The 9,828-nt window shown below is 49.8% G+C and overlaps 1 long non-coding RNA gene across 1 annotated transcript; it reads right to left on the minus strand.

The window, feature by feature from the left end:
- Positions 1-80: 80 nt before the first annotated feature.
- On the minus strand, positions 81-3,891 carry LOC123453627. Its single transcript, XR_006632886.1, has 3 exons — positions 3,826-3,891; positions 3,393-3,566; positions 81-188 (listed from the first exon to the last, which is right to left on the minus strand). It is a non-coding gene; the product is annotated as an uncharacterized LOC123453627 (long non-coding RNA).
- Between the last annotated feature and the right edge of the window lie 5,937 nt (positions 3,892-9,828).

The raw sequence follows: 9,828 nt of genomic DNA on the forward strand, positions 1-9,828 counted from the left end.
TTCCTTCTGTCTACTCGCTGCTTCTGACTTCTGTGAGCGCCACACTCAGGACAGCACAGAGCTGACAAGAGGGAACCATACCTATCCAGCAGCTCCTCCGCATGTATATCTGCGCCCATGTGTTCCAAAAATTCTGCTATAAAATCTTTGTTTTCCTGTAGAGCAAGGAGGTATGGCGTGAAGCCTTCCTACAAAAACAAGAAATCAATCAATCAATAGGCACACAAATAAAATAATTAAAATAAAATAATACAGATAATTTACAACTTACACAATTTATGCATTTCTCCACTGAACTGTAGAGATCATGAAAGAGGTCGTGAACACAAGGAGGAGTGTAGACAGTAACTCACATTCCCTCTCGTCCTCGTCCGGAGCTGCTCCTGCACACAGGCCGCTCCTGCGCTGGGACGTGCGCTGCCCCTGCTCACTATCAACACGTGCACTCCAGGTGGCTCAGGAACTCACCTCAACACCCACTGCCTCTAAGGAATTTCACTTTGACGGACTTGAATGATATTTTCCAACTAAAACAACAACTATGTGAACACAGTGTGCTACCTTTTATCTTTGATGCATCACTGTGCATCTGGCTACATGGGATCTTTTGTTACAAAAAACTTATTTATTTAGAAACAGAGAATGATAGAGAACAGAGTTAGAATGGGCACACCAGGGCCTCAGGCCTCTGCATACTAACTCTAGAGGCATGTGCCTATTTTTGCATCTAGCTTCATCTGCTTTCTGGAGCAGGAAGCCTCTGTTGTGATGGTTTGCAAGCAAGTTCCTTAACCACTGAAACATCGATCCAGGCCTAATTTGTAAGCTTCACACCATTTTATTTTGGGAGGGGGGTGGATTTAAGTAGGGTATTATTCCAACCCAGGCTGACCTGGAATTCATTACTGAATCTCAAGGTGGCCTCAACCACACAGCAATCCTCCACCTCTGCCTCCCAAGAGCTGGGAGTAAAGGTGTGCACCACCATGCCTGGCTTCAATCCAAATTTTAATCTCTAACAGAACGTGTAGGCTCATGTACTGCTGTACATTGCTGTCAACCATGTATCTTTATAAATTAATATTAATCAAGTTGATAACCTTGCAATATTTCACAATCATCATGAACCACGATGTCAAATATCTGGAATGGAAAAGCAGGAGGCGTGAGGTAATATCCTGGCGTGTCCCTAGAAACCTGGAACTCACGTGGGCCCTCCATATAAGTAGTGTGTGTTACTAAGACACCAGAATGCCACATGGACTCACAGGAGACTGCATTCAATTATTGCCTATTCAAGGTAGGCGTCTCCTGCTAGCTCAGGCTAACCTGGAATTTGCTATGTAGTCTCAGGGTGTCCTTGAACTCACGAAGATCCTCCTACCTCTGCCTCCCGAGGGCTGGGATTAACGGTGAGCACCACTACGCCCGACTGCGTGCTATTTTTCATGGCAAGTTTCTTTACAAGTTTCCATCAGTTCAAATGTGGACTTCATGCACGCAGGCAAATCAGTGTATTTATGAGCAACGTTGAGCCCACAGCCCTTGAGATTTCCCTCTGCCGTGCTCATTTCCACATGCTTAAGGAAAAGCAAGTGTGTGACTGTGGACTCTTCCTTTTAGCAAAAAGTCAAGTGATAACAACCTAAGTGTAATGAAAACGGTGCCCAACACCCTCTACAAGAATTTCTTCAACACATTAGCTTCCACTCCATTTGCACCGGTATCTTCCCAAGTTCTCAATCAATGCATTGTGAAGCCATCTTAGGGCTCTTCTTATTAACTGAATGTTTCTCCCACTGTAAAACTGCCAAGCTGCTGAGGGCAGGGTTTGAGAACCATCACAGACACACTGAGTGGATACCACACACCTTCAATTCAAAAACCTTTCCTAACTTGCTACAATCCTCAGCGAGAAAATCTGGCTCATGTTTGATATTTGTTAATGTGTTGAAATGAATGAGGACAATAGAGAAGACATCCTTGAAAGGAAAGCCTCTGATTATTCAAAGGCTACGAGTAGCAATTTCCTAAACGCTTTATTTTATTTTTCCTTTATTGATTGATTTCTTATATCGATTTTTATTTTGTTTTATACTGATATTTATTTTATTTTATTTTGGTGTTTCACTGTAGGGTTGCATTCTAGTGCAGGCTGACCTGTAATTCACTATATAATCTCAGGGTGGCCTGAAACTCATGGAGATCATCCTACATCTGCCACTCCCTACCGTGTGCTGGGATTAAAGGGTGTGCCACCACACCGAGCCTAAAGTTTGTTTTTTTGTTTGTTTGTTTGTTTTTCATCACTCCTTCTTACAGTTCAGCCTCATCTCAGAAATGATTCACTTTCAAAGATTTTTTTTTTTTAATTTTAAAAAGACAAGAGAGAACTGTCCAAAGGCATGAGCCACCACAATCGATCCCCAGAGGCTTGCGCCACCTCGTGGGCATCTGTGGCCCTGCCCGTGTCTCACGGTTGTACATCTGGCTTACACGGAATCTGGAGAGTCAAACATGGTGCCCAAACTTCCCGGGCTAGCACCTTTGACCTCCAAACCATCTCTCCCACCCATCATTCACTTTTATATGATGATCCATGCTAACGAGGATTCCATTTGTCATAAATATTTATTTAGAGTTGTAAAACAAGGCCCAACTCTTAGATAATTTACTGTTCCGTGTTGTTTTACAGTAATTACAAAGTCCTTGGTGAAAAACATATTTAAACAAAGTTTTACCTTTAAAACATTCAATGTCTCTTCCATCATTTGCCACAAAAGCATTGAAATAATGCTGTAGCCACGAAAACGTCTTTAAGAAGTTCCAATGCCAGGCATGGTGGCACATGCCTTTAATCCCAGCACTAAGGAGGCAGAGGTAGAGGATCACCATGATTTCGAGGCCACCCTGTGACTATATACGGAATTCCACATAGACTGGAGTGGGGGGAGACCCTACCTCCAAAATAAAAAATAAAACTAAAAAGTTCCAATATTAAAAGAAAAATCTGGGGCTGGAGAGATGGCTTAGCGGTTAAGCGCTTGCCTGTGAAGCCTAAGGACCCCGGTTCGAGGCTCGGTTCCCCAGGTCCCACGTTAGCCAGATGCACAAGGGGGCGCACGCATCTGGAATTTGTTTGCAGAGGCTGGAAGCCCTGGCGCGCCCTTTCTCTCTCTCTCCCTCTATCTGTCTCTCTCTGTGTCTGTCGCTCTCAAATAAATAACTAAAATATTAACAAAAAAAAATAGAAAAATCTGTCAAGAGTAAAATTTCAAACCATTTCACTTTGTTAACACTGGAGATTCCACATATGAACAATGGAGCAGCATGTGCCTTTGTTAAAACAAACCTATTTTAATGATTGTGGAAATAGAGTCGGGTCATCTTACCTTTGTTTTTGCCTCGATATTTGCATCGTAGGCAAGCAGTAGATCTGCCAGTTCTAAGTCATCATTCAGAGCTGCGTAATGCAGCGCGGTGTTCCCGTACATGTCTGCGTCGTTCGGATCAGCTCCATGTGTAAGCAGGGTATCGACACACAAATGAAACTCCCGCTGGCTGGCCTGTGGACCAAGAGTTCCCCAATTGAAAGACATCCAGATCAACAATCCACTAGCTTCACAATTACTTCCCTATAAATGAGAGACATTCATTTTTCCTCTCAGCTTGTTTTGTTCCCAAGTTGACATGAGGGCTCCTCATGTAGCTCAGGCTTCTCATCCCAGCTTCTCATGGGGAGGGATCACAGGGGGGCGCCCCTCCTTGATGTTCGAGCATTGCAATGACTAAGTTCTCACACTGAAGTTGCTGCATGTTACCTACCTTGATAAGTGGAGTGCACTGCTCGTTATCGAAGACACTGATGGTGCATTCGTAGTCGAGTAACAGCATGGACCACTTCCCTGTGGCCATAGGCACACGCGTAATGCAGAGCAGTTCTATGCAAATGAGAGGGCATTTTAGGAAGTTATATAACACTACATCAAAACACATCCATTATAAAACTCAGGTAGGGTGCACTTAGTTTTCATCAGAAGAGAAGGTGTTAGAATTTTCTTATTTTTATTTACTCTTTGCTTGCAGGTGCTTGTATGGAGTGTGAGTGTTGTGTATTTGTGTGTGGGGGGAGGTGGATGGTTAAAAGTACATCTGATGCAAAGCCCTGTGCCAACCTCCTGTAGAGGCAGGAGGAGTTCATCGTGGGACCCCTCCATTTCTTGACTTTTCTTGCTGTAATGTATTTTTTCTTCCCGAGGTAGGATCTCATGGTAGCCCGAGCTGGCCTGGAATTCACTATGTTGTCTTGGGCTGGCCTTGAACTCACAGCAATCCTCCTACCTCTGTCTCATGAGTGCTGGGATTAAAGGCATGAACCACCTTGGCCAGCCTTGCGTGGCTACTTTTCTTGGACACTGAGCCTCCTTGGCTCAGGACCACGCAGTGTTCAGGAACCTCAGCAATTCTTTGGTTTCTGCCCCACACGAGACCGGCGTTAGAGGCCATCTGCCCACACCCAGCCTTCTATGTGGATGCCTGGGACTCACGCTGGAGCACCGTCAGGCTTCTCAGGCCCTCGTGCTTGTGTGAGACACTCTGAGCCACTGAGAGATCCCCACAGCCTGTCCACATACTGACTCAGGGTCCTGGGCTTACAGTACACGCCTCTACCAGTGCCGCGTCCCGTGCACAGAGCAGCCTTTACACTGACCGAAGCTTGGATTCGAATCCTGCTGTACATCTTCGCTTCCCTAGGAGGTCTACTCATGTTTTTCATCCATAAAATGGGGACTGGAAATAGTAGTTACCTTAAAGAATGTTAGGGTGATGGTCTAAAGAGATCAACTCAAAGCCTGTAGACTTGTTTAAAATGCTTAATTGTTCAGTGTTTGTTAGATATGATACCTAATATCATTCACTACTATGAACAAAACTGACATCACAGAGCCCCGTGTGGAGGTAGATTCCTTTAATCCCAGCACTTGGGAGGCAAAGGTAGGAGAATTGTCATGAGTTCAAGGCTACCCTGAAACTACATAGTGAATTCCAGGTCAGCGTGGGCTAGAGCAAGACCCTACCTTGAAAAAACCAGTGAAGAAAAGTAACATTCCAATTATGTGAAATAGAATCATAGCTCAAATTTCAGATATAAGAATTGATGTATTCAAATAACCAAAATGGTTTTTTCTATTTTTTAAGAGAGTGAGCGAGAGGAACCGAGAGAGAATTGCTGTGCCAAGGCCTCAGCCACTGAAATTGAACCCTAGGCACTTAGGCCACCTAGTGGACATGTGTGAGCGAACTAGCACTTGCTTCACCTTTGTGTGTCTGACTAATGTGGGATCTCAAGGGTAGAACATGGGGCCTTAGGCTTTGCAGGCAAGCGCCTTAAGCACTAAGCCATCTGTCCAGCACTAAATAATCATAATTATAAATGTGAGAAAGTGTCTGCTTTGTTGTCCATCTCGGCCTTGATCTTGCAATCCATTACTTCAGCCTTTTAGTAGCTGGCATTGCAGGCCAGGGCCACCCTGCCAGGCATTCTCTGATGCTCTTCATCTCACATTTTGGCATCTCTGGCATTCAAATGCTACTTGTAACAGCCATGTTTCACGAGTGTGAGTGGCAGGGCTTTTTTCCTTTAAATTTATTACCATACAAAATAAAAGATAATCACACAAGACTCAATGAGATGTGCTCATGACCGCAAGGCAGCACAGACTGTGTGAGGATCTTCGCCAGCAGCCACGTCCTCCTTCTCCACTCTTGTCCACCTCTATGGAAAGGATGGATAGGAAGGAATGACTAAGGCCCCACCCAGCCCACTGTTCCCGCTTAGGATGAGCTCCTTTCTCCTTTGCAGGGCCTTGGATTTAGGGCTGTCACCCGATTGCTCATCTGGCAGTCAAAGTGAGAAGACAGAATCTCTCAAATTTCTGGAAGTGCGTACTTGCAGCCAAAACGCTGGGGAAACCTCCATCCATCCCTCGACATTGTGCAGAGGAACCCAGCCACACAGGTGACACCACTCTCCCAGGATGACCAGTCCCCCGGGCAGTCCCTGGCCCCTCCGGGCCTTTTACCTGTTCTGTACGTCGGTGTCGTTGACGCTGAATAGTCCGCTCCTCAGCAGACACCTCACTGTCTCTACTGAGCCTTCGCTGGCGGCTTGGTGGAACTGCCCTACAGGCTCGTAGGCCTGGAGATATTTTGGCCTTTTGTGCCTCTTTCTCTTTAGGAATGTCCAGCAGAAGCAAGCCCCGCACAGGCTGGTGCAGGAGCTCTGGGGCTCAGGGCTCCATCGGGACCCTGACGCCCTCCTCATGACAGAGGTCAAGGGCCTCACGGGCCCCCTCCCCCCATCAGTCACAGCTTTTCGTGGCCTCACGGCCACATTCAGGGTAATTACTATTAAAGAAATACCAAATATGGCCAACACTTTGTAAGTACTGTGTTCAAGGAAGACCCCTGACTCACTAAATGAATGGTAGGAGCAGTTGGTTGCCAGGCAACGAGGGAAACAAAGTTATGTCACAATTGAACGTGACCAGGCAGCCTCAACGGAGGACATGGAGGGTCGGCCACGCACAAGCAAGTGCGAGGCAAGCCCGTCTGACACATGTCAGCTCTGCGCACAAGGCGCCCTGCAAAGGTGAGCTGCCAGGGGTGTGTGTGAAGTGTGCAGATCCTTTGCTGCCCAGCTCTGCCCACAAAGCCAAGTGGTTTCAGTGTGAGGAGCAGGTCCCGCTGTGCACTTGGGTAGCTTTTTTTTAACCTACGATGTCAGGCATTTAAGATTATTGGTGGCTTGATTTTGTTTTGTAGACTTTCCAGTTTCCTGTACATGAGTTCACCAAACCCAAAAACACCAACCTGCACGGAAGGAGAAAGACAGAGCCACAGGAAGGCGAGCGAAGGCTGCAGGTGAGCATGGTGCAGTCCCATCGCGAAGCTCAGAGGCATCTTCAGGATCGCCACCGCGCCCGCCAGCTCATCTGCTCTCGACAGGGTCCCCTGGGCTGCCAAAGCGGCTTCCTTGGCCTCTGCAGAAGTCCCTCTGTCCCTTGAAGTGATGCAACTCTGCCTTTCCTTTCCTCTTCCAAACCCAGTGTGTCCTGTGGGCCTGCCTTGCTCTGACTTCACTGCCTGGTAGGTATATTTGCCAGCGTTGACTGGGACCCCAACAACCAGGTAGTCATCTGCACTGGCTTCACACTGACTCAGGAACTTGGTAGCTGACATCCAGTGAAGAGATGCGTCCTTGCGAGGCAGCCCCAGGCTCTTGGAGACAGCCCTGGGGACGAACATCGCCTGTCCAGTGCTGGGAGGTGCGAAGGGGTGCACGCATGTGTAGTTCTTTCCCAGTGGCTGTAGGCCCTGCTAGGCCATTCAATCTGTCTATCTCTGCTTGTAGAGAAATAAATAAAAATACTTTAAAAAGTCTAACTGGCACCCTGACACCCGTGAATGAATCTTCTATTCATTCTTTTCTAGCTCAGCTCTATTTGTTGTACAACTAGGGAATTCACTCACGACTTCAGATGGAAGCACTGAAGGCAGAACTCTGGACAGCGAACTGGCAGTGGGCAGTGCTGTGGGCCTTGGCCAGTCACCCCCCAGAGGGATCCTGATCCTCTCCCTTCACTTTTACTGTCACCAGGTCTAGTAATGGTCGTGGACCTCAGGGAAAACCCTGATAAAGCTGTTGGGCCGGGTCTGGGAGAAGCCTGTTCTGTGCTGGAGTCCACACCACCCTCCGCCCCTCCTGCTGGGCAGCAGTGAGCAGTGCTGAGGTGCTGCAGGGCCTGCAGGAGGCCACAGAGGGCGCACACCCACCAAGGCAGAGCCTGGCCTTAGCTGGCCCTGCTGCCTGAGGAGAAGGACCAGGCGCAGCGCAGCTTTGGGGGCCCTGGACTCTGAGGCGCTGAGAAGATGCGCAGCCTGGGCAGATCCATCCTGAGAGACTGCTCCTGCCAAGCCCCACTGCACAGCGACGCTGAGAAAAGGGTGTTGAGGGGGCTCCCCAGGGAATATAGGCAGTGGGTCCACTAGCCAGGTCAGTCGCAGCAGGTATATCCTCCATTCAGGTGAGGTCAATGTCCACCTCTGTCAGCACTGCCCACTTGTGCAACATTTATAAAGTGGTCTGCGATGCCCAGTAAGGTCCCAGGCCCTTCACACTCCCTGGTTCTATGGCAAACTTGATTCATGACGGGCCAACAGTATCAGTCAGAGGTTTTTAAGAAAATTTTTTTTATTTTTATGTTGGTTTTTTTTTTTTTTTTTTTTGGTTTTTGGAGGTAGGGTCTCCCTCTCTCTAGCCCAGGCTGATCTGGAGTTCATTCTATTCTCAGGGTGGCCTGGCACTCATGCAGTCCTCCTACTTCTGCCTCCAAAGGGCTGGTATTAAAGGCGTGAGCCACCACACCAGTTTTAAAGATTTTTGTTAATTCTGCTTTATTTATTCGAATTTCACAGACACAAAGAGAAAAGAGAGACAGGGGGAAGGACAGAGAGAATATGAGCGCGTCAGGGACTACAGCCACTCCAAAGGAACTCCAGACGCGTGCGCCCCCAGTGCATCTGAATTAAGTGTGTCCTGTAGAATCCAGCCTCTAACTGGTGTCCATAGGCTTCACAGGCAAGCGCTTAACCTCTAAGTCATGTCTCCAGCCTATTTTTTTTTTCATTTTTCTTTAATTGTTTTTTTTTCCCAAGGCAGGCTCTCACTCTACCCAGGCTGACCTAGAACTCACTCTGTAGTCTCAGTCTTGCCTCGAATTCACTGCAGGCCTACTTCTGCTTCCCAGGTCCTGGGATGAAAGCTGTGCTCCATCATGCTGGCAACTTTTCTCTTTGAGAGGAGGGGGAGCGAATGTGGGCATCCTAATCACCATCCCCTGATGCTACCCATTTCCCCGGTCCCAGACCCACGGTTTCTACAGGCACAGTTCGGATCCGGGTCTGGACGTGCGGCAGTGGGGGACTGAGGACTTTGCTCCGCAGCCGTGCCCCAAGTGGAAGCTCGTGGCCCAGCATCCCGCGGAGACCCAGGGACCCGGGGCGGCCCCGCCGCTGCCCCACCGTGCACCGCCGGGGTCCCGCCAAGACGGGCCGTGGGAGTGTCGGGGTGGGTCGCGGGACCACCGGCCTCGCCGCAGGGAGACCCAGGCGGGCGGGCGGGCTTACCTGGCCGGTGTCCCCAGGCTTCTCCTCCTCCTCCCGGGGGTCGTCCCAGGAGCGGCCACCCCGCAGGGCAGGGAGGGGCCCTAACGGCACCTCGGCGGGGGTCCGAGCCCAGGGTCTCCCGGCCCGCGGTGCGGGGACGCCGGCCTCGCCGCACGGAGCCCCGGGCAGCCCGGCGGCCGCAGCATCCTCGCAGCGCCCCGTCCCGCGGCTCCCGGCCTCCTCCAGACCCGGGCTCCGCGCCGTGGGCCGAGCTGCAGCCCGGCCAGGCCAAGGCCGCCTGACCGCCGTCGCCGTCCACGAAGCCGCTCCCGCAGGAGGACAGCTGGACTCTGCGCCTGGGGCACATGCAGGTCAACCGCGCCCGCCCTCCGCCCGCGGGACCCCGGGGACCTCGCATTTGCCCACAGCCCTGCCCATCACGTGCCAGACCGCCCCTTGCCCGCCCGCCTGCCTGCAACTCTCAGGACCTCAGGCATGGTGGCCTGTGCCTGCAGTGCCAGCACTCAGGAGGCGAAGCAGGGGGATTGCTGTGAGGTCGAGGCCACCCTGAGACTACACAGTGAATTCCACACCAGCCTGGGCAGCAGCGAGGTCCTCCTTCTAAAAACGAAATATGAATACTAATGATTGAAAGACCCG

This window comes from Jaculus jaculus, chromosome 12 (genome assembly GCF_020740685.1).
Source record: "Jaculus jaculus isolate mJacJac1 chromosome 12, mJacJac1.mat.Y.cur, whole genome shotgun sequence".
NCBI lineage: Eukaryota > Metazoa > Chordata > Mammalia > Rodentia > Dipodidae > Jaculus > Jaculus jaculus.